Source organism: Malus sylvestris, chromosome 9, assembly GCF_916048215.2.
Source record: "Malus sylvestris chromosome 9, drMalSylv7.2, whole genome shotgun sequence".
NCBI classification, from domain to species: Eukaryota; Viridiplantae; Streptophyta; class Magnoliopsida; order Rosales; family Rosaceae; genus Malus; species Malus sylvestris.
Window position 1 is genome coordinate 23564382 of NC_062268.1, and position 26420 is coordinate 23590801.

General features: G+C 39.8%; 1 pseudogene; it reads right to left on the reverse strand.

Moving 5' to 3' along the window:
- Positions 1–4102: 4102 nt before the first annotated feature.
- LOC126634105 (O-fucosyltransferase 13-like) lies at positions 4103–9410 on the reverse strand (annotated as a pseudogene).
- Positions 9411–26420: the final 17010 nt, after the last annotated feature.

Genomic DNA, 26420 nt, shown 5'->3' on the forward strand with positions numbered 1-26420 from the left:
CATTCACCAAAGGAGGTAACAACCTATTAGTTGAAATGGGAATGGGAATTGGCGTAGGTGGCTTACCAATGTATTGCAATGAAATGGCAGCACTATCAGCAGGTGCACAAGGGATTCTCTCGGCCAGATTTGGTGGTATGAGGGTTGGGGTATGTCCCTTATGCTTTACTCCAATTCTGCCTCTAAACTTCAACTAGGTGGATTAGGTTCTGGTTGTTTCCTCTTTCTTCTCAAAGTTCGTTCAAAATCGTCGTCGAACTCCAAGATCTTTGCACTAATAGGTTGAGAACTACGAGTCATAAACTAGTACCTGAAACAAGAAACAAAAACAAATAAGCAACCAGGTAGAGGGTACGACAAAAACACACAAAACCACACTGTGACACTTAAAAGAAAACACAAAGACACGACACAAACAAGGGATTACCAAATTTGCTAATCCCCGACAACAGCGCCAAAATTTGATGTGAAATATTCTAACACACAAATTAAACCCTATTAAGATAGTTGTAGTATATGAAAGTAGGGATCGTTCTAGGTCGGGGATTAATTAGGGCTGCTAATCTACACAAATTGACTCAAAAACACAAACTTAGACTTAAAAACACTTAACTAGACTCAAAGAACTCAAAACAGCACAAAACAATCAAATAGACTCAAACTAGACACTAGAAGGTGAATTGGACGAAAATTGATTTTAACTTGACTCAAAACACTTAAAAACACAAATTGGACAGATTCAAACTAACTTAACACAGCAAAATAAAGGGGATTGGGTTTTTGACGAATTTAAAGTAAAGACAATTAAATAAAAACTTAGACAGATTAGACACGAATTTGGGGGAAATATGGGTGATTGGCTAGCTAGAGGGTTCTTCTCCACACATGACACACTTGCATACAAATTGATTTCCAGTTGCTTTTCCAATAAACCATGAACCTCAACGCCCCAGATTAACCGTGAAAAGCACTAATTAACCCTCAGATTTTCCTTAAGTCATCGATTTCAATGGACAACGCATCGGCAACCAAATTATTCTTCAATAGTTCCCTACATGACAGCATAATAGAGATACAATCAAAGATCATTAAGCTTTGTGAAAATCATAAGCATTAACAAGGCATTCGTAACTACGAACAGCATGATACTCCTACCAGGAATTCACTTAACGCGATCGTGACTAGCAACCTCCACTACTTATAAATATAAGTTCATAACGATTAGGTGAAACTCTCTTATATTTTAGCATCAAATCCCTGCATGCAAACTAAGCGTGCACCCTTAATCAACAAACAAGAATAAGTTCTTAATCAAACAATTAAGTAAATTGCATTCACGATTCATGAAATCACAACTGGAAGTAATCAATTCATATTGCAAATATGTTCATGGTTTTGAATTTCCCCTAGCTAAAACAAGTTTAGCTCCTTATGTTCGCAATTAAACAAAGACAATTAAATTTAAACATTAAAACAATGGATAGAATGTACCTAGAAATGCTCCAACAATCCAACGTCATGAATGGCAAGCACGGCTCCAAGGGTCTCCTCTCCTTTCTCCTTGCAAATCTACGGCATAATGGGATGAATGTGTATGGGTGTATATGGCACAAATTTGTAGTGAATGGTGGTAGAGGTTGGTGATCTGAATGAATGTTGCAGCAATTATATTTATAGGGAGAAAAGGCATGGCCTAGGCTGTCAAGGAGAAGGATTGGCACTCCAAATCCACAAGGAATAGGTTAAAACAATCAGAAACCAAAGCGAATTAGGCTTACACATCAAAAACCATCAAGAACAAGTATATAAGGTGCGGCACCACTAGGAAAAGGGGTTATAGATGGGGTTGGGGCGCCACTTTTGTAGGGAGAGGAGACAAGGCTTCTAGAATCTGAAATATGTATTTTAAATGCATAATTATCCCTTATAAATGGCTGGATTTAAGGCACAAATTGATTTGGATAGGATAAGATTAGATAATGCTAGATTAGGAAAGGATAAGATAAGATAAGGTTAGTTTGGATAAGATAAGGTTGGATAAGGTTTTGGATAATGACTCATTCTTTTGAGTTGATTCCTTATCTTCTTTGTCTTGGATTTATTTTCTTCATCTTTTCAGCACATTCCTAGCCTTTTGAACTTCAAATTCGTCCATCCATCTTGCTCCATATGTAAGCTATCCATTTGATGCCAAAATGCTCCAAAATACACTTTCTTGCCAACTTTGTCAATTGGACCTACAAACACACACGAACTAACTAAGAAAATGCAAGAAAACAAGCTAACTAAGTCGCATAAATATGCTCCTATCATTGAGTAAAAAATTGGAACTGGGTCGAAGGGATCCCCCGCTCCCTTCTTCTCTCCTTTTTCCTCCTTTCGTTTGTTTCTGATTGAGCCATCCTAACTCTCTTCTCTCCGTGTTAATCACACACTTCCTTTCAGTTTTCTTGTCTTCTTTCCTTTACATCACCACCATCCATTCCTCATTTCCTTTAATCTGGGCCACCCACGTAGCACTCTAGATTTTCCCCTCAACAAAATCTGAAATTAATTAATTTACTAAAATGTCCTTAACTTTAAAAGTTAATAACTCTTTCATTATAGCTCCAAATCACGTCCCATTTGCACCCACGTGTTCGTAGCGACGAGTAAAACGAGAATACACCAAGAAGATGAGTCTCACATGACATGACGCGATAGTCAACAATTTGCCTCGAAGGGCATCTTCATAAACTCACGTATTAAAATTATGAAATCATCATTTTTAGGGACGGGCTGTTACACAGAGCATCTATACCTATACTCATCAATTCTGATGGTCGTCTTCTTGCTTCTGATAACAATCTTTTTTATTGAATATGGTCAGAGGCTGGTGCCCCGAGGGACGACTGGGATATATACCACTTCCCTTCCCTTCATGGCAATATGAATAACAAAAAGCTTGTACAGGTTGGAGTTTTAGGGTTATGAACTTTAGGCATACGTTTGGCAGGAGTAGACAATCCCGGTGTGGTATGAGTTGAACAACTTCCTGGAATTCATTAAAAATGCTAATTTCATCTCTGATCTTATATTCAAAGTTATTCTATCTAATTTTTCGTCAACTTAACCCACGTGACACATTTTAGAGGGTAATACTGTCATTTTACACCTATAAACCTCTAATGCTGCATATAGGTTGCAAATCTAACTTCTAATTTATCCTCCAAAGTTAACTTCATACACATGTTTTCTTTCTTTTCTTTTTTTTTTTTTAAAGAAAGAAAGTCCTCAAACACATGGGAAAGTACCAATCTATCCACATACAAGTCACATGAATTAAATTGACAAAAAAAATTGAATAGATAGCTTTAAATTTAATATTAGGGTTGAAATTGATAGATTTTAATTAGTTTAAGGACTGATTTTTCCAAACAATAATACTGGGGTAATAATTCAGAGAAATCGGCACAATACTCCTGGAAATAATGTGTTTGTGTATTTTATGAAGCTTAGTAATTGTCTAACATGGTATGAAAAGGCTGGCATGAAATGTGTGCCTAACCCTTTGTCATTACCGCTGAACCTTGGATGTTGGAAACAGAACAGTTCTATTTCTCACAATTTTGAAATGTGATCATGTACGTAATTGTAAACGTGATCTTATAAGTCTCCATTACATTTTAAGAGAAATGATTTTAGCACGCCCGAAGAGGTTTCACTAACAAAACGAAAAGAAATCCGGATGTATTCCTAGTCCTTTTGGGACAGAGCAATCTTGTCGTTTGACTTTTAGAATTATAGTACCAGTCGAAATTAACTCTTTAAATTATTTTTTGGTAAGTCAAGTACTTGCACTTTTTTGGAAAAGGAAATTAGCCAATTAACCCCTTGCCTTTACGTTCCATCTACTTACCGTCAAAATGAAGGACAAATTAACCTTTTCATAGTATATTCTTACATGTCATTTACAACCACCAATGACAATATTCTTACATGGAAACACATGGACATGTTATTAAAGTTTAAGGAGTCAAACCATAGCTTCCTTTTTTCTCTTTTCTGTTAATGTGTAATAATAATTTGAACCCAAAAATAATTATCAAATTGACATCTGAAATCATAATTTGAACTCACGAAAGCAATCGGGCAAAAAGCAGATCCTTCCCCCATGACAAAATCATCTTCATGCGCCTTCCATAGAGCTCGTATCAATTCCTTCCCCCTCAAACCTTGACATGTGAACTCTGCAAACGCTCTTCTGCTTAAAAAAAGTGTCTTGTACATGCCGTTAAAAGCTCGCATTGCTGCAACCATCTTATCCATATTTCCAAAATACTTTGCTATATATGAATCGCTGTTAATAAACACGTAGTAATCCAAGGCCGCTTTCGTGTTCCCATGCATGCTTTTGAAATCCTCGCCGCTGAGAAGGCTAGACTTGGTAACTACATTTGTGTAAACGGATGTTAACCCTTCAATTTCCATCAGACCGTCCCCAGCTGCCAGATAAATGTTTGTGTTTGTTGGGGTGGAAAGCACTTTGAGTTTGAAGGCTGTCTCGTTAGGCGTAAGAGGACATTTTCCTCGTTTCCTCCAAATCTGGGCAAGCTCTCCAGTCCATGGTTTTCTATCTCCGCGCGCATCCTCAATAGCATCAATGGAGGAAGGAGAAAGGTAGGGGTATTCACTGATGTGAAATATTCTAACACTTAAATTAAAACCCTATGATTGTAGTATATGTAAGTAGGGATCGTTTTACGCCGGGGATTAGAAGGGCTGCTAATCTACACAAATTAAACTCTAAAACACAAAACTAGACTGAAAAACACAAAACTAGACACTTAAGAACTAAAATTGACTCAAATTACTCAAAACAGCACAACTAAGTGAAATTGACTCAAAACTGACTCTAGGGAGTTAATTGGACAAATTTCATACTACTAAGACTCAAAACACTAAATCGGACAGATTTGAACACTTTTCTAACTAATCTAACACACTTAATTAAAGAGGGATTGATTTGGAAGAAATCAATCAAACTAGACAGATTGCAAAACAAAGTAAACTAGATATGAAATTAGGTGAATTCAAGGGTGAAAAACTAGTTAGAGGGTCCTTCTCCACACATGAACATATGCAACATAAATCAATTTCCAGTATTGTTCCTTTAAACCATGAATGACAATGCCCCAAATTAATTGTGAATGCACTAATTAACCTTCAGATTTCCCTAAATTCATTGAATTGAATGAACAACGCATCGCAACCAAATTATTCTCATCAAGTTCCTTATATGAACAACATGATAGAGATACATTCAAAGATCATTAAGTTCCATGGAAATCATAAGCATTGACAAGGCTATCGTAACTATGAATTGCATGACACTGCAGCCAAGAATCTACTTAACATGATTGTGACTAGCAATCTTCACTACTTTTAATTATAAGTTCCTAACGATTAGGTGAAAGTCCCTCATAATTTAGCATCAGATTCATGTATGCAAACTAAGTGTGCACCCTTAATCAACAAACAAGAATAAGTTCTCAATCAAATAGATAAGTAAATCACATTCATGTTTTACGAAATAAAAACTGAAAGTAATCAATTCATATTAAACATATGTCCATGGCTTTGAATTCACCTCTAACTAAAAAGGAATCAGTTCCACATGTTCATAACAATTGAAAAGCAACAGAAAATAAACATGGAAACGAAACGAGGGAAGAAAGAACTCTTAGAACTCCCAAGGATGCAGGTGGCTTGCGCACAAGGTTCTTGCTCCAATGGAAGGCACGGCAAAGGCTCCTTCTTCTCCAGAATTGCAGCAAAAGGTTGTGGAATGGCGTGGATTGCGGCTGAGGGGGTTTTAGAATTATATGGGGGGTGGTTCGTCAAATTTGTGGCTGAAATTATATATTTATAGGCTAGGGTTTGCCCGAATTTCTGGAGGAAAAGGCTTAGGGTTTTCGCACAAGGCTTGCCCCAATCCAAGGGGGAAATAACTACGGTTTCTGGCAGATTTTTAGGATTTTTAGAAGGGTTTGAGGCGCCACTTTTGTAGGACTTCTATAAAGAGTGTGTAGTGGCTGATTTCTGACCTTCTAGAAGAGTTTGGGGCGCCATCTTTTTAGGGCTTCTAGAAAGGTGGGTGCGGCACATGTATAAAAAAAGATATAGGCCTTCTATAAGGGTTTTAGGTCCCCTTGCAGCTGATTACTCATCTTCCAAGTCTGGAATTAATTTCTCCATCTCTTTAACACATTCCTCGCTTCATTTGATCTTTAAAAACGTCCATTCCTTGTGCTCCACATGCATGCAATCCATTCTAGCCCAAAATTGCTCTAAAATGCTTCAAAATGCACTTTCTTGCCAACTTTGCCAATTAGACCTACAAGCAAACGAAAATAGCTTAAATCACTATAATAAACACAAACTAATTATGAAAATGCAAGAAAACAAGCTAACTAAGTCGCATCAATATGCTCTTATCATTCACATTGACTGTAAGCTACCTTATCTGGCTGAAAACGAAGATGCAGAGAGAGGGATAGTTTGGGTATGGCTTCAAGAAGCTTAGAAGGTTTCTTCTTCACGGATTTGGTGAGGCGTAATGCACTGTAGCAAGCTTGACAAAGGGAAGCTTTTGCATACTGAGGATACCTACACAAGCCAGAAGACATCTTAAGATTAGCAAATTGTTTGATCAAAACGCCAAGTCTGTAGGTTTTAGTGATCAAACTTCTCGGACTTGTTTACACAGTGAAAGGCAAAAACATAAGGGCTTGTTTTGTTAGGATCCAGAAATAAACTTTTGTTCTAAAAACCAAGGGATACATGAAATCTACAAAAATGTGTTGGCAGACTGCATTTATAAAAGATTTCGACATGCAATCTTGAAAGCAAAATAAAGACGTTTACGACAATTTCTAAAAGACTGCACCAAAGAACTTAAACACCAACATCAAATAAGAAGTCCCCGGCCCCAAATATTGAACCCGGTCAAAAGCCTTTGAGGAACACATGGACACAAGAATTAAACCCTGGCCCCCAAACCCCACACTGCACTATAGACCTCCGACTATGCCCGAGCCACAAACTCCTCACTTAGGCCGCGAATCCCAGATTCCAGCCTACAGTAGATGTGGGGTACTTTAAACAATTTAGTACATTCATATATTCAACAATGGGTATATTAAGTACCCTCTAAAATTAACCAAACCCCAAACCTGAGACCTCGGCTCCGAGCGCCTACCCCAAACACAAGTCGTACCTCAGCTGTGAGTCCTCAAGGTCCAAATTTGGACCTGGTTTTCAAGCCTAAAAAACCAAACTTAGTTCCCATGCCAAGGGACTCTAGAGTATAGACCTAGTCCACGAGCCACAGATGCCAAACCTCTGATCTAAACCTAAAACCTAAGTCACACACCACTGTCCCAAACTGCCCCAAACCCAAGCCTTTAGTCTAACCCTAAATCCTATGATCTGAGTTCCAAGGCCCAGCCCTATGGTTGAAGCTTATACCAACTGGATTATTATAATTTTGAAATCCCAATGACTCATATTCAATACATAACTTGTTTCCAGATGTTAACAACCAAATATTTCTAGATGGTATCTTAGTTTTTGATACTTTCTTTCTGATCATGAACCAAACAAGCTCAAAAACATTCACAGAACTAATCAACTTTCAAATCTATTTGGACAACAAGATACTAAACAAGAAACACATAATAACAAACCCTTATTTTCTAATGGCCTTTAGGTTTACAAACTAAGCTACACTTTTTAGTTTTACTTTTACACCTTGATGATAAAGCTTTAGGCCACATGTACTGGCCTTCACCACTAAGGAGGTAGATATCCACAGTAACAATTCTTCGTATGTAATTGCGAACTCATAGAAAAAAAAACACACGTATTTAAATACCTATCCCTTATCTGCCTCATCGTTGGTGTAATTGAAATATAATGATGCTCTAATAGGGCCGGAAGAACAGTTTCTATATAACCAAATTGGCCCTTGCGTTTGCTACAATCAACATAGATAGGTTTTTTGAAGCAATCTCCGATGGCAGCTCTTTCGCAACTTTGATGAAGCCATCCAACTGTTGAAAGAAGTAAATGGAGATATTGTTTGCACAAACAAAAAAATAAAAAAAAAGCTGTTAATTCTTCTAAATAAACAAAAACTAAACATTAAAGGAGGTCCATATTCAAAATTATGAGAATCACGGGCAGTTATATTCCAGCTGTCGTATGGTAAACAACAAATTACCTTGATTCATTCCAATAAGCAGCCACCTCAAACTTTGGCAAAACCAGGGTTGTACTTAAAAGATGAGCAATACCAACACCGTCACATAACTGCACTCCACAGAAATAATTTTTCATGCTAAGTAAAGTGGTAACTTAAAATCGAGCATTTACAAGCAATAACAAAGTTTCTTCAATCACTCACATCTCTTCTTGTTTGATTAAGGCCCCCGTAGCAATCCACTCGAATGAATCCATTACTCTTTGATGGAAGAGCTGCAGAAAACCAATGCACTTGTCTGCAATGAAGTAACTTCAACCCAATCCTAATTCTATTCCCACCACACACAAATACAATATACATGTGAAAATCTTTTGGCGACCACATTTTCACATGACAAACAAATGCCAAATAAAATCTATAAAACTAAACACTTCTCAATACTTGAAATACCACAAATCGTTCTGGGGTAACATTTCAACTATTTTAATTTCGAAATGCATATATTGGTTCCTTATGCTAGTTTCTCAATGTTCAATTCAAAAGCGCAACTTCCCACGGTTTTCCGAACAATCCTAAATTCTAAATAACCCAATGGCGGGCGAACATAGACAATTATATAGCTAAGATAGGCAAATACCAGTGAGGTGTCCTTGTAGCCACCACACGCAAGGTCTCCATTCAACCATCCTCCCAACACTCCATATATCCAATTTGCTCCTGCATTCACAAATTCAATCAAAAACCCATACTTTACGTAGTTTTTCGTCCCCAAAGAACCGCAAATCAACACTTCAAACTAGGCCCAAATCACATTGTAATTCTCGTTTCTTAGATTTTAACATCAACACAACTCAGACACCATAAAAAATGCCAAACCCAAGGAAACAAAATCCTCCTTTAATACAAAAAAACATGGAAGAACTTGGAATCTACTTCATTCTCATATATGTGTATATATACACACATACACACACATATATATACATATATGGAAACTCTTCAAGATATAAAATTCTTGCTATTTTGTACCAGTAAAACCAGTCGAAAAATTAATGATACGAAAGTAAAAGAAAGGCAAGAATAAGTAGTTGGAAAAAGAGGTAAGGAACACATACATGGGTGAATTGAGAAGGAGAGGGTTTTAGTAGAAAGGGAAAGTGGGCGATAAGAGAAAGACAACGAGGACAAGAAAAAGGGTGAGGACTCCTATGCTGAATACAGGCTTCACTGAAATTGCCACCATTTCATTTCTCAGCTCTGCTGATTCGATTTGGATATCTGGTTAATGGCACTCAGAAAAACGAGCGAAGAAGAAGAAGCACATTGGTTTTTGCCTGCTTCGTATTGCTGTAAGATCGAGAGATGACAAATCCCATTTTCTAGGGTGCGGACCGAGTTTTGCAGTCCATTTGTGTGGACAAACATAGGTAGACCCGATCTGCCAGTTCAGAGTCCTGGACAAGAAGTGTCACATGCGTGAAATCCACTTGTTGTTGTGGCCTCTGAGACTACAAGTGTGACACACCGAGAAAAGGTAGTTTGTCTCGATACCCAACCCCAAAACACAGAAGTACCCAATTGAACCGCAGGCGTTTTCATTGAAGGAATAATGGATGACTGGGATAAAGATGGTGGTGAAAGCTCTAACCCTCCAACTAGGTCGTTTCTTCGAAGACGACTTGACGAGCAATCTTGGCAGGTTGAGCAAATAGTTATCCAAAAAATGAATAGTTTGCTCGAGGTCATATGAAGTAATGGTGAGACACATGCCCAATTGCTCGAATTATTAGTTAGTAGAGTCTTCGCAGAGGAACCTGCTGATCAATCTCAACAATTTCCACTACAAAGTAATCCGCTACAGGCCGAAGTAGGATCTACTCAGCCCAAAACAATTGACTTGGAAAAAAAGGGAGTATCAAGTAGTAGGTCAGATGGATCCGACTGGAGAGTGGAAGTAGCATCCGTCGATATGATCGAGTCCAAAGGATGATCGATTTGTCCATGAAAAAGGGGTCGAAGTTCTCAAAATTCATCCATCCATATCCAACTTATGTGAAAAAATTTGAATATCCTAAAGGCTTCAAGATCCCAGATTTGAGCCTTTTTGCTGCAGAATCGTCATTGTCCTCGTTAGAACATGTGGCCGGGTTCACTGCGCAATACGGAGATGTTAATAGTGATTTCCATAAACTACGACTGTTCAACTTTTCATTGACGGGCTTAGCAATCGCATGGCATATCAACCTCCCACCTAATTCCATCCAAAGTTGGGAGGAGCTGGTTGAGAAATTTCACGAACAATTATATCGGTCGGGGATGGAAATGTCAGTCTCTTCATTGGCTAAGATGGCTCAAGCATCTAATGAGTCACCAATGGACTATCTTACCAAGTTTAAATTGGCCAGGAATTGGTGCCCAGTACCTTTTCTCGAAGTCGAATTTGTTAGGCTCACTTTGAATGGGCTAGACGTGGAGTACAAAAAGAAATTCTTGGGGGCAAACTTCCAAGATATGTACGAATTAGCCCAACATGTCAAGCAATATGATTATTTGCTCAAAGAGGAAAAGATCTCAAAGTCCCCATCCCGAGGAACGATTTACAAAAATCCCACGATTAGCTATGCATTGGCCAAAGTCGAAGATTCCTAATACGTCAGTGTGGACGCGGCTGAGATAGTAATAGATAAACCATATGTCTGCAAGGCATTAACTCAAATTAATTCCAAGGATGCTAAAACCTGCTCGGTCACTAAAGAGACGGCAAAAACATCAGAAGTTTACACTTTTGGTATCACCAAGGCCGATGCAATTTTCGACCAATTGTTGTTAGCAAAGATTATCAAACTTCAGGCAAGACATAACATTCCCAAGGTCGAAGAGCTTAAAAAAAAGATGTATTGCAAGTACCATAACTCGACTAAGCATACCATGAACAATTGTGTCGTGTTCTGTGATGATATTCAAAGCTGGATTGACAAAGGCAAGCTAAAGTTTCCCGAAAAACGAATGGCGGTCGATGTTGATCCATTCCCTTCGACAACAGTTGGCATGGTAGACGCCTATTTTCCCAAGAGCAAAGGGAAAGGGAAAGCCGAGTTTGTCCCAGTACAACACGTCCCAAAGCAAAACTCTCGGCCACGACTCAAAATTGATCTATTTTCCAATGAACCGCCCACTGAGTTTTCAAGACTGGCTGTAGTCGAATCTATGTTGGATTCCAGTGTAAAAGAAACTGATGGGCTGATGGTTTTGTGTAGCAATTGTAGGGCACACGTCGTATTAACCGAATCGAATGAGAGACTAACACCACGACAACCATCCAAGTCCGTGGCGACACCTCCAAAAGAACTTGGCAGAGGCCAGCTCTAGAAAGTGTTTAATAGGCTCGGCCATCAGGAACGGACAAACGGCATCTTAATTTTGATGCGCCATTTTATAATGAGGATTATTACTCGGGTAATTCCAGCAGTTCATGTGCATTGGCAAATCAAAAAACCTTCAAGCCGTCTACGCCACACGACTAATGTTGGTACAATTAGAACTTTCCCATTGGCATGTATACTGCACTATCCAAATCCCAAAAACTTCAACGCCAACGGATAGATTGCATGGCTCGACAACAGGCAGGACAAGGCTACTTCGACTACCAAGTGGCAGCCGAAAGAGGCAACATGAATTGAATATGGCCGACAAACCCCGACCATTATGGCTAAATTACTTCAAGAGAAAAAGGCAGTTGATCCTGACTTTAAAATCACCATTGAAGAGTCCGAGAAACGCATCAAACTTTTTCTTCGGCCCAGGGAGATGAAAGCTCATTTCGAGCATTTCAGAAAAGAAGCCGAAAGCAAGCTTCCCCCATTGCCCTAGCAAGAGCCATTAATAAAGGTCCGGTGGAATCTACACCCACCATTCCTCGGCGAATCTGTAAAACCCCACCCCTAAAAGTAGTGTAATTTCATTTTGTTTTGGGTATTGTTTTCTTTTAAAATTGTTTTCAATGTTAAATTGTGTGCCACGTGGGGCCTATCCCCTTTTTGGTCTTTTTCTTCCCGTGCTCCCTTCACCTAACACCCTCAGACTCTCTCCCTCTAAAACTTCCATTGTCACTTCATCCTTTCTCCCACATGAGAAAATCATCACAACCTTCAAATCTAGCCACAACCTACCCCCAATACTACAAATCCTGAATCGAAGCCACCTGAGGACCACCAAGAAATTCGAAGCACTGAGTTCTCCAACGAAATCTTGGTGCAATCCGACGAAATTAACAATTGATCAAACTCGAGGTTGTTCTCATTTTGTTTCTAATAAGGAACTCGTACTCTGCATGTTAAAATTCAAGGTGAAAGTGTGGGGTTCTAACCTCTGCAAGTTCTGTGTTCCGTTCCAGATCCAGCAAGCCAAGCAGGTTGAACTTCGATGAGTTCAAGGTTGAGTTCATCCCTGATGTGCAACATCATACACCTAGGTGATGTCTTGAAACCCTTTTGTGTCGAATTTGGGTGGAATTAAAAGTGAAATGTGAGGTTTAATCCCTGATTTTTACTATGTTCTGTTTCAATTTTTCCAGAGGACGTCTTCGGCTAAATTTTAATGAAACCAAGGTGAAGTCAGACCCCAAATGTCGATAGTAAGCCTTTAGTAAAATTCTAAAACTTTCTAGGTTAAATTCGAGCGAAATTCAAATGAAATTGAGGTTTTAACCTCTGGATATTTCTGTGAGTGTGTGTGTGTGTGTGTGCGCGCGCGCGCGTGTGTGTGTGTTGTGTGGGTTTGGGCTCAAGCCTAAACCACCCCCTTTGCTCCTAAACTATCTAAACCCAAAACCCAATAGGTCCTAACCCTATTTAACCTAAACCTAAACCCTAATCCGGATCCAAACTCAAGACCTATTTCCATTTCTTGAAATTATATCGTTTGGGTAGTTTGATTAATTATACATTCTTGTGCTTAGGGTAAATTATCTGTGGCATTCCTTCTTCGATAGGTTGCGTGACTTTTTGACGGCGAAGTACTATGAGTGGACCTCTTCTAAAATTACATGATTTTTATAGTTCAATTTCATAAATGAATAGCATGCCTTACGAGTTTATGATTTGATTTTATGTTAAGTATGTTTATTGAATATGTTGATTTTCGTCTCGTGTTTTTAGTGAGGACTTAATTGTTGGCCTATATTGAGCTATATTTTAATATATCATATTTTCTATAAAAAAAACCATGAACTGGTAGACTATCTGATGGATGACGATAGGATATTAGAACGTGTTTTCAAAATCCCTCTTTGTAGTATAAACGATGGATGACTTTATACTATGAAGTGGTTATTTATGAGAGGCATAACTATTTGTGCATACCTAGTGGACACTATGCCGCCTCGGGCGAGGATCTGGTGTTGGCAGTTAGGACGGGAGAAATAATCCCTAGCTACGGGCTGAGGGACATGGAGCAGGCATTGGGCTGAGAGTTGGTAATCTCTGGCTACGGGCGCAGAGACCACGGTGCTGGCATAGGGCTGGGAGATATATATTTATTTCAGTGATCTTACTAGCAATACACTGTGCTTACAAGACGATACACGTGATGATTTATATGATGTTTTTCCGCGTTAGACCTGTTAAGATGTTTTATGGCATGCTAAAGTTCAGAAAACCTATCACTTATTATGCTAGTAGTTTTCATTATATTTAAACTTGGGGTTAGTATGTTCATAACTGTTTTCGTAATATGTATATATATATATATATATGAACTTGGTCCACTCACCCTTGTTTTGCGTCCCCTTTCAGGAGTTAGAATCGAGGTATACGATCCCGACGTCAACGTTTTCGCATTGGCATATTCGAGTCCTCTTGGTGTAGGACCTACATCCTTTTATTTATTCAATTTTACATTAATTCTTTTAGAGCTCTAGTTAGTTGTATACTCTAAACACGTTCCTAAATTATTAATTCATTGTATTTTAAATTCATAACCCTTATTTACTAAATTATTAATTCATTGTATTTTAAATTCATAACCCTTATTTACTTCTTATTCTTAGCTTTTGTATCAATTAATGGCTTTCGTCACCCTCGGGTGTCGGCCATCACGTGTTTATCCTAGTATTCAGGGAATATCAGGGTTGGGGCATGTTAGAATCCTTGGAGTACATGCGAGAATTTCACAAGGAACATTCTGCCAATGACTTGTACGGCCTGCCTAAGGCATATCAAGAAGCCCTCGACTTGGCACTAACTTGCCCTGATGCTGAACAGATTATCCAGAAAACCACCGATCTAGTAATAAAGGCTAGGTTCCAGCACATATGAGAAGTTAGGGTCCTTGACTTCGAGGTCGATCCATACACGGACATTGATATGGCCAAGCTTCATTTTTTCTCTTGAAGACTTTCAATATTTACGACATCACTTCGAAGTCTTTTCGGTCGTATCTCTCTTCCATTTTATGACCGATGAAAAAGATTGGGTGGCACATCTGGACACCTACATAGACACAAGGGATGCCCAGATCACCTATGAAGAACGAGCCCGTAAAGCACTACAGGGGCAAAGTCAGATAGCATAAATGAACGGGCTCGAAAACAACAGTCAGAATGAAGCAAGGTCGGGTCACATGGCATAAGAGTAAGTACCTATTGAGGCATATGATGATCAGGCCAATGATGCTCTAACGCACGATGCTGCAGCCCTCGATAACCTGGAAGACGACGACCAGGATCCGATGGGCTATTCAGTCCTTGAGAACATGGAAATCAGCATGGTTTATGTTCTACCTGTTGAATTCCAACCAACTACACACCAACCAAATTTCTTGGATGGTAATGTGGTGGTTGAGGAAGCTACACAAGTTGATTCATCACCATTGCTGAAGATGGGCAAGCAAATAATGACGATAAACTTAAAATAGCCCTGGCCATATTGTTTCCCCGCTCATCCTCGGCTAATCTTCAACATTTAAAGTTGTTGTATGTCACGACCCACATTGAAGGTTATCCAATCTCCAAAATTTTTGTCGATTGTGGGGCGATGGTCAATATCATGCCCATATTTGTCATGAAAGCATTATGACAATCCAACAACGAACTCATCCCATCAGGAATAACCATGAGTAGCTTCGTCAGTTACAAATCTTAAACCAAAGGAGTGCTCCCTTTAGTGGTAAACATTGCAGGTCGCAATCACATAACCGTATTTTTTATCGTCGATTCCAAGACCTAGTATAATGCTTTGCTCGGTCGGGATTGGATTCATCAAACGAATTGCATTCCCTCTTCTTTATACCAAGTTCTCATTTTTTGGGACGGCAAATCGGTTGTGGTCCACCCACTCGATAATCAGCCATTTGAAACCAATATGATTCAGGCCCACTATTATGACAATCATGTCGGCTACATTACCCTACAGGGTTTTAATGAAGATGGACGGCTGACTCGAATCTCAGTCTAGAAAGCCATTGAGGTAAGCACCGAGACTGTACACCAGGATTCAGCATGACTCGGCTTGGCCGACTTAATTACCAACATTGATGACTGACGCTAAAACAGAAAGACGCCGGGCCGTTGTTTCAGCCACTATGGAACGTCTGCGGGCTCATTGGTATGCTATTTCCAAGCATCCATATTATGGCATAAACTTAATCGAATTCTTGGCCAAGGAAGATAACGGCACAGTATTATCGTTACATAAAGTTCTGGCCCACCGGCCGAACTCGAAGACAATTGACCCCAAGTTAAGGACCCATTAGAAGAAATAAATGTTGGAATGACCGTTGACCCTCGGTCGTTATTTATTAGTGCATTATTACCCCACTCCATGAAAATCAAACTCTGTAAATTACTCAACGAGTTTAAAGATTGTTTTGCTTGGAGTTATCATGAGATGCCGGGCCTGGATTGGACCTTCGTTGAACATGAATTATGCATCAAAGCTAGTTGTAAGCCTTTCTGCCAGTCCCCTCGTCGATTCTCGACTGAAGTACAGCTCGGCATAAAAAATGAATTAGTTCGACTTTTAAAAGTCAGGTTTATTCGGACTGCTCGATACGTCGAATGGCTGGCCAATATCGTCTCAGTGCTAAAAAAGAATGGTGCCTTATGCATCTGTATCGATTTTTGTAATTTGAATCTGGCAACTCCAAAAGATGAATACTCGATGCCAATCTCAGATTTGTTAATTGACGCTACAACCAATCATGAAATGTTGTCCTTCATGGACGGCCATGCTGGCTACAACTAGATTTTTATCGCTAAAGCCAATGTTCACAAAACCGTTTTTCGTTGCCCGGGGGCACTCGGCACGTACGAATGGGTCGTCATGCCATTCGGCCTCTAGAATGCCAGTGCCATAACCAACGAGCCATGAACACTATTTTGCATGATTTGATTGGTACAATTGTCGAAGTCTACATCGATAATGTTGTAATCAAATCAGAATGTCGGCAGACACATTTGGATGACCTCTGTCAGGCTTTCCTGCGTATTTGTCGGCACAATCTTAAGATGAATCCTGCTAAATGTGCTTTCGGCGTATCAACCAACAATTTTTTAGGATTCCTCGTACATCATCGTGGTATTGAGGTAGACGACAACAAGGCTCGCGTAATCATCAATGCTCCATCCCGAACAACTGAGAAACAACTACAACGTTGCTCGGTAAGATTAACTATCTCTTTCGATTTATTGCTAATTTGACCGGGAAAATGAAAGCCTTCTCCACGCTTTTGAAACTTAAGGATTCTGACATCTTGGAATGGCGTGTAGAACACTAAGAGGCATTTACGTATATCAAGGTGTCCCTAACAACTCCACCCGTCCTCGTCCCACCACGACGTGGTAGACCTCTTAAGCTATATATCTCAGCGACCGAATAATCCATCGAATGCCTTCTTGCACAAAACAATGGCGCTGGGCGAGAATAGGCCATTTTTTACCTTAGCCGAAATCTCAACCGACCAAAGATTATTTACTCCGCTATAAAGAAGCTTTGTCTCACCCTATTTTTTGCTACATCAAAACACAGACATTACATGCTCCTGTCAATCACTCAGGTTATCGCCCAGACTGATGTCATTCGTTACATGCTCACTAGGCAGATCGTAAAGGGCCGAATCGGCAAGTGGACGATGGCCCTCTCTGAGTTCAGCTTGCAATATGTGCCCCAAAAAGCATCAAAGGCCAAGTGTTAGTCGATTTCTTGGCCCAACACCCTTCCCCGTACGAGGTCGGGGGTAATGACGTTGAAATCGGCATGGTAGTAACACGTGATAATTACTGGATGATGTACTTTAATGGTTCTAGTACTTTAGTCTCGGTCAGCATTGGGATTGTTATTCAATCTCCCACTCATAACCGCTGGTATTTTTCTCTCAAGCTCAATTTCGATTGTACGAATAATCAGGCCGAATACGAAGCCTTTGTCATCGACCTTGGTGTACTACTCGATTTGCAGGCGACTTGTGTCCTTATTCTTGGTGACTCCAAACTTGTAATTAATCAACTCGATGGGACTTTTCGTTGCATGAGTTGTACTCTGGCGCCTTACCACATGGTTGCCAGCTATTTGACCGAGTCTTCTGACGGCGTTACTTTCAAACACATTTCTTGAGTTCACAATACTAATGCTGACAAATTAGCTCAAATATCCTCCGGAGCATAACTCTTGAGGGGCAAATTAGGCTGAGAAATACCTGTGTCACAACAAGCACACTTAGCCTTGATTAATCAGCAAGATCTCCAACGCGATTGCTTAATCTGCATATGAGTCATGTCCTTACCTTCGTTGTTAGAATGAAAGGACACTATTGAGGTTTATGCTTACTCTTGAGGGGCAAATTAGGCTGAGAAATACATGAGTCATGTCCTTACCAACGCGATTGCTTAATCCGCACATGAGTCATGCCAACTGTTGAGGCTCCGCCAACTACTGAGACTTCTCTTAAGCAGCCTTTGTGAAGGCTTCCTCTTGTATTTTCTGCTTACTGTTCCTTTTTTCTTTTCATGAAAATGAATGTAAAAATACTTTGCATATCTGTCAATGTTTCAAAAATAAACCCACACCCAAAAATAATTAAATAAACAACATAAATGAAAAATGACAATCATGGTAAAATAGAAATGCAGAAAAGGAAAGGTTTTTAGAAACCCAAAACTGATTGTGGAGCGATTCAAAAATCTTCCTTATTTGAATACATGGGTTGCCTCCCAAGAAGCGCTGGCTTTAACGTCCTTCAGCCGGACGAAACTTCCTTCTAAACTTGGATAGGGCCCACGGCATGGAGGGGTACATTGTCGACGACATGCTCCTCAAAGTGCTCACACATTGAATCCTTGAACGGAAGGTGATACTTGAAGTGATCCGACAATGGTTTAAATTCTGGTGTAGGTGCCTGAATCATCAAAATCAGCAAGTTAGTAGAAAACAAAATTGAAGTTGGAGAAGATGGCTTACTTGCTTACTCCAACACAAACTCAATTACGAACACCACATCTTTGAAGGTTGCAGGGATATTGGAGTTGGCTAGATTAAATGTGATGGTTGGGCCTTGTCCCGTGTCATAAAATTCAACTTCTTTGGGCTTTGTTGTCTCATGTACAACCTCCTTGATGCATTTTACACATTCGTCAACCACTTCTTTCTCTTCACTCCTTCTTCTTGGTGTACAAGGTTCTTTGAACACTTCAACACAATCTGGAACTTGACTTGGTGTGCCAAGAATTGGGATATCACTTTGTACTTTTGGAATTGAGTGTAGTTAGAAAATCTGTGTGAAAATAAGAGTGTATCCAGTAAGGAATTGAGTGGATTCTCTAAGGCATGTTACTACATCCATAATGTTGTTTTAAACGATTAAATGTGAGCTAGTGAATGGTAACTATGATTAAGTATATGCTCAAGAGTAGGGATGACTAAAATCTGTGGGAATAATGATCTTTGGCATGTTATGTATCGTTGGAAATCCCTGTAGCAAATGTTGGAAGGTGGTTATGTTTTGTTTGTTTTATTTTGCTCGAGGACTAGCAAAAGCTAAGTGTGGGGGAAATTGATAGGAGCATATTTATACGACTTAGTTAGCTTGTTTTCTTGCTTTTAATTAGCTAAACTATGATAATTATAGTGTTTAAAGTTATTTTCGTGCAATTTCAGGTTTTAGTGTCAAAGTATGCAAAAAGAAGCAATTTGGAACATTCTAGAGCATTTTTGGGCCAAGATTGGATTGTGCAAGCATGGAGGCATGAGGATGGACGAATTTGAAGACAAAAGAGGCTATGAACATGCTAAAAATCTGGTGAAACAAATACAAGTTGCAAGAAGGGATAAATTTCTAGAAGGATTGACCAAAACTTCACTCAAAACCAAGAAATTCTTCAATGTCGTGGGCATTGATTCACTTTCACCAGAAATTTGAGTGATGATGCAATGCTTAAATCACCATGACATGTGAGTGGATGATGCAATGCTTAAATCACCATGACATGTGAGTGGATGATGCAATGCTTAACTCACCATGACATGTGAATGGATGACTCAATACCTAACCCACCAACAATTCCCACTCTTTGCCTTGCTCACCTACTCAATTCCACCAGAATTTTGTGTTAAACAAGTCCATCCTTTTCCTATAAATACCATGGCAGCAACCTCATTCAAAAGATCCAGAAATTAACCATTCTCCAAGCCTTCCCTTGCCTCTCCCTACATATCTAAACCTTCCCCATCCATTCCTCCATATAACCAACCATTCAACCACCATAACCACCTTGTGCCGCCACCATTGAAGGAGAGGAGGAGTAGTGCCGTGCTTATGCAATCTGCAACTATTAGAGTGTTTGGAATTCTTTCTTCTTTTAATTCTATGTTCATGTTTAATTTAACTTGCTGTTCAATTATGTTAAACATGTGGAACTAATTTCTTTTTAGTTAGAGGCAAATTTGAAGCCATGGACATATGTTGGTTATGATTTGTTTTACTCCAGTTATGAATTCATGAACTTTAGATGTGGTTTACTTTTCTATTTTGATTAAGAACTTGTTTATGTATGTGGGTTGAGGGTCGACGCTTAATTTGCATGCCTAAACTTGATGCTAGGATATAAGGGAATTTCACCTAATCGTTATGAACTTATATTCATGAGTAGTAAAGATCGCTAGTCACGATTGTGTTTAAGTAAACCCTAGGCTGGATTAACATGCGTATTCCATAGTTATGAATGCCTAGTCAATGTTTATGATTTCCGTTGAACTTAATGATCTTTGTTGAATGTCTCTATCATGCGTATTCCATAGTTAGGGACTTTGATGAGGAATAATTTGGTTGTAATGCGTATTCCATTCAATCCAATGAATCTAGGGAAATCTAAGAGTTAATTTAAGCGGACCTAATTAACTTGGAACATTGTCATTCATCGTTTGTTGAAGTCATAACTGGGAATCAAATTATATGCATATGTTCATGTGTGGATAAGGAACCCTCTAACTAGTTTCTCATCATTCTATTTCATCACAATCTGTTTTGTTTTAAGTTTATTTTCAAAGTTTAAAGTTTTAAAGTTCAATTTTCGTCAAAACAAAACCCCTTGCTTTTAGAGTCAAAACTTGTTTCCTTTAAATCTTTTGAGTCTTTTAAAGTTATATTTTCGTCCAAATCACTTGTTAGGTCTAGAATTGAATCTTTTTTATTGTTATTTGCTGTTTTGAGTATTTTAAGTTAGTTTTGAGTTTATAGAGTCTAGTTTAGTGTTTTTGAGTCTTATATTTGTTGATTAGCATCCCTAGTTAATCCCCGGTCTAGAACGATCCCTACTTACATCATTACTACAATTGTCATCAATAGGGTTTAATTTGTGTGTCAAGTAATTTTCACATCAAATTTTGGCGCCGTTGCCGGGGATTGGCAAAAATTGCTAATCCCTTGTGTTTTTGCCGTGTGTTTTTAGTGTAATTTACCTAGTTTTCTTATTTTGTTTTGTTTTCTTGGTTTAGGTACTAATGCATGACGCGGAGTTCTCAAATTGTGCATATCTTGGACTTTAACGACGATTTTGAACGTGATTTGAGAAGAAAGAGGAGGCATCCCGAACCTAGTGAACCTAGTTCAAGTTCAGAGGCCGAATCTGAGTTTGAAGAAGTGAAAGAAGAAGTTATGGCAGCGGACAATCGGACCATTAAAGAGCTTTCGGCCTCGGGGTTGACCAATGCCGCACCATTATGCATTCAATACCCCGCGGCTGCCCAAGGCAAGACCGATGAATTCGAGTTGAAGTCAAGCTTGTTGCACCACATTCCGAAATACCATGGGCTTTCCATGGAAGAGCCCAACAAGCATCTCAAGGAATTCGAGGTTGTTTGTTCGAGCATGACACCCATAAATGTCGACGGGAACATTCTGATGATGAAGGCTTTTCCATTCTCACTTTTGGAAAAGGCGAAGGATTGGCTTTACGAGTTAGCACCCGGAACGGTTACATCTTGGGATAGTATGAAAAGAGCTTTCTTGGAGAAGTTTTTCCCAACTTCAAGAGTCATTCTCTTGAGGAAACGGATTAGTGGCATCCAACAAGATCAAGGTGAATCGTTTCCTTCTTATTATGAACGTTTCAAATCACTTGTTGCTTCTTGTCCACAGCATCAAATGAAGGAGGAGCTGCTCATTCAATACTTCTACGAAGGACTCCTTCCCATGGAACGCCAAATGCTTGATGCCTCGGCGGGAGGTGCGTTGGTGGATAAAACTTCGGGGGCTGCAAAAGTTCTAATTGCCAACCGAGCACATAATGCACAACAATACGAAGGTGTTGGACAAAGAGACCCCCCACGGCCACAAGTGAATGAAGTAAGTTCTATGCCCGAAATTCAATCCCAATTAGCTAACCTTACTTCTATTGTTTCTCAGTTGGCCGAGGGAATGAAGATTCATGGACCAAGTGTGTGTGGCGTGTGCTCTATGCAAGGACATGCCAATGATCAATGCCCTCAATTAATTGAGAATGGGGGTTGGGAATCTGCCAATGCCGTGGGTTTTGGGAACCAAAATCAACCACGCCATGATCCATACTCTAATACCTACAATCCGGGGTGGAGGGACCATCCAAATTTCAAATGGCGGGATCCTCAACAACCCCAACAACAAGGAGGATTTAGGCAGCAACCACCGGGCTTTTATACAAAGCCATTCGTCCCCAATCAAAACCAAGTGCAATCTGCCCCAACAACCTTAGGTATGTCTATGGATAATGATCAAGTTGTTAAGTTACTTACTACTTTGACGCAGAAAGTACAAACTCAAAATAAGGAGAGACAAATCCAAGACAAACGGGTGGACAATTTGGAGAAGCAAATGGGTCAAATTGCCGAATTTATGGGGCAAATTAGAGAACAAGGCAGATTGCCTAGTTCAACCGTTATGAACCCGAAGGGAGGATTTGAAACCGCTAAGGCCATCATGTTAAAAAGTGGTAAACAGGTTGGAACGGACTCAAATACATCCAAATCAAGTCAAGACGAGGAGGACAAGTTGCTGCAAGAAGAAGCACAAGGAGCAAAGCCCAAGGCCAAGGATGACCAAACCTTGCCGAATTCATCTAGTCCTCCTAAACCGTCCCAAACCACCAAGGTAAGTCCCAATTCAACTTTTTCTAGTTCTATTCCACTAAATGTGCCCTTTCCTGGCAGGTTTAAGCAATCAAAGAAGGAAGAAGCCGAGAAGGACATTCTAGAGACCTTTCGGAAAGTTCAAGTCAATATCCCGCTCCTTGATGCGAATAAGCAAGTCCCGAGGTATGCTAAGTTTTTAAAAGAACTTTGTACAACAAGGAGAAGGATTTCAAACAAAGAGGTGGTTCAAGTAAGTGAAAATGTCTCTGCTGTGTTACAAAGGAAATTACCCCCTAAATGCAAAGATCCGGGTAGTTTTACAATTCCGTGCGTTATTGGTAATACTAAGTTTGAACAATGCATGTTAGACTTAGGGGCTTCAATTAATGTTATGCCATACTCTATTTATGCATCTATGAACTTAGGTGAGCTTAAAAATGATGGTGTGATAATTCAATTAGCCGATCGTTCTAATGCATATCCAAAGGGTGTTTTGGAAGATGTTTTGGTGCAGGTTGGTAACTTGATTTTTCCAGCGGATTTCTACGTGCTTGACACGGAAGATTCACCCCATTCCACCCCATTGCCGATTCTATTAGGGAGGCCCTTCATGAAAATAGCCCGCACCAAGATAGATGTGTTTAAAGGAACTTTAACGATGGAATTTGATGGGGAAGTCATTGATTTCAATCTTTCTGAAAGTATTAAATTTCCTAAGGACGATCATTCTTGCTTTTCTATTGATATAATTGATGATATGGCGCAGGATTTTCTCGATTGTTTGGAGAGGGATACACTTGAAACAACAATTGCACAAGGAATTGGGCAAAAATCTGGTTTTGCCGTGCCTAGAAGTGTGGAGGAGGCCGAGATAGTGGCTGCCCTTGAGTCACTACCTCAATATCATGGTAAGCCTTCTAACCCAATTTCAATTTCAGTCTTCACTAATAAGTTGTTACCCTCAGTAACTCAGGCACCCGTACTTGAGCTTAAACCGTTGCCCGATCATTTAAAGTACGTCTTTCTGGGAGATAACGAGACATTGCCCGTCATTGTCTCCTCATCACTCACGGCCATAGAGGAGGAGAAGTTGATCCGAGTGTTGAAAGAGCACAAGACGGCCATTGGGTGGACTTTGGCCGATATTAGGGGAATTAGCCCGACTACGTGCATGCATCGCATACTTCTAGAGGAGGGGGCTAAACCAACTCGAGATGCTCAGCGCCGTCTCAACCCTCCAATGATGGAAGTTGTGAAAAAGGAGATTATCAAACTTCTTGATTGTGGAGTGATTTATCCGATCTCTGATAGTCGTTGGGTATCACCGGTGCAATGTGTTCCAAAGAAGTCCGGAGTGACAGTGGTGAAAAATGCCGAGAATGAGCTTGTGCCAACCCGTATCCAAACAGGTTGGAGAGTGTGCATTGATTATAGGAAGCTCAACGCCACCACAAGGAAGGACCACTTCCCTTTGCCGTTCATTGATCAAATGCTTGAAAGGTTAGCCGGTCATTCTTTTTATTGTTTCCTTAATGGTTATTCTGGATATAATCAAATTGTCATAGCGCTGGATGACCAAGAAAAGACAACTTTCACATGCCCCTTTGGTACTTTTGCTTATCGTCGCATGCCTTTTGGTTTATGCAATGCTTCGGCCACGTTTCAAATGTGCATGGTAAGTATCTTTTCAGATTTTGTGGAAAAGATTATTGAGGTATTTATGGATAATTTCAGTGTGTTTGGTGATTCATTTGATGGTTGTTTGGAAAATCTCACAATAATTTTGAAACGATGTGTAGAAACTAACCTTGTGCTTAATTGGGAAAAATGTCACTTTATGGTTAGACAAGGCATAGTTCTAGGGCATATTGTTTCAGAAAGAGGAATTGAAGTGGATAAATCGAAAATAGATCTTATACGCTACTTACCCTCTCCTACTTCGGTTCGAGAGATTCGTTCGTTTCTTGGTCATGCAGGATTTTATAGGCGATTTATCAAAGACTTCTCCAAGATCTTAAACCCTCTTTGCCGTCTCCTCCAGAAAGATGTGGCGTTTGACTTCAACGAGGAGTGTGAGAAGGCGTTCAATCACCTCAAAGAAATGCTAACTTCGGCCCCTATCATAGTTCCACCGGATTGGAGCTTTCCTTTTGAGCTTATGTGTGATGCTTCCGATTATGCATTAGGAGCTGTTTTGGGGCAAAGGAAGGAAAAGAGGCCGCATGTTATCTATTATGCCTCTCGGACTTTAAATGATGCACAATTGAATTATTCTACCACTAAAAAAGAACTTCTTGCTGTTGTATTTGCTTTAGATAAATTCCGTTCTTATTTGCTTGGTACTAAAGTTATTATTTATACTGACCATGCAGCATTGAAGTATTTGTTCACCAAGAAGGAAGCCAAACCACGACTCATTCGTTGGATGCTTCTTCTCCAAGAGTTCGATATCGAAATCCGGGATAAGAAGGGAAGTGAAAACGTGGTGGCTGACCACTTGAGCCGTATGGTGCATGAGGAGGATGCCTATCATAGAGACATTCCCAGATGAGCAACTGATGTCCGTCAAGGTAAGTGAACCGTGGTATGCTGATTTGGTGAATTATTTGGTGTCTAAACATGTTCCTAGTGAATTACTTAAACACCAATGTGATAAATTGAAGAAAGAGGCACGGTTTTATGTGTGGGATGACCCGTATTTATGGAAATATTGCCCTGACCAAGTTATACGTAGGTGTGTGCACGATTCTGAGTTTAATGCTATTCTAACCTTTTGTCACACTTATGCTTGTGGGGGACACTTTGGCACTCAAAGAACAGCACTTAAGGTGTTAGAATGTGGTTTCTATTGGCCTACCATCTTTAGGGATGCTAGAACATTTTGCATGTCTTGTGATAGATGCCAAAGAACGGGCAATATTGGTCCTAAACAACAAATGCCGCAAACCCCCATTTTTAGTGTTGAAATCTTTGATGTTTGGGGTATTGATTTTATGGGTCTCTTTCCTTCGTCACAAGGGTTTCTTTATATATTGCTTGCTGTGGACTATGTGTCGAAATGGGTGGAAGCAAAAGCCACCCGAACTAATGATTCTCGAGTGGTTGCAGATTTTGTGAAAACTAACATTTTTGCAAGGTTTGGAATGCCACGAGTGCTAATCAGTGATGGAGGTTCCCATTTTTGTAATCGAACCATCGAGGCGTTGCTCAAGAAATACAATGTCACGCATAAGGTGGCCACACCTTATCATCCTCAAACGAGCGGGCAAGCCGAGGTTTCAAATAGGGAAATCAAGCAAATTCTTGAGAAGACCGTGGGGCCTACAAGGAAGGATTGGAATTTGCGCTTAAACGATGCATTGTGGGCGTATCGCACTGCCTACAAAACCCCCATTGGGATGTCACCTTTTCGACTCATCTATGGGAAGCCATGCCATCTTCCTGTCGAGTTAGAGCATCGTGCACATTGGGCCGTCAAAACGTTCAATTTGGACCTTAATGCCGCAGGTTTACATAGAAAGCTTCAATTGTGTGAACTTGATGAAATCCGAAATGAAGCATATGAGAATGCCCGGATTTAC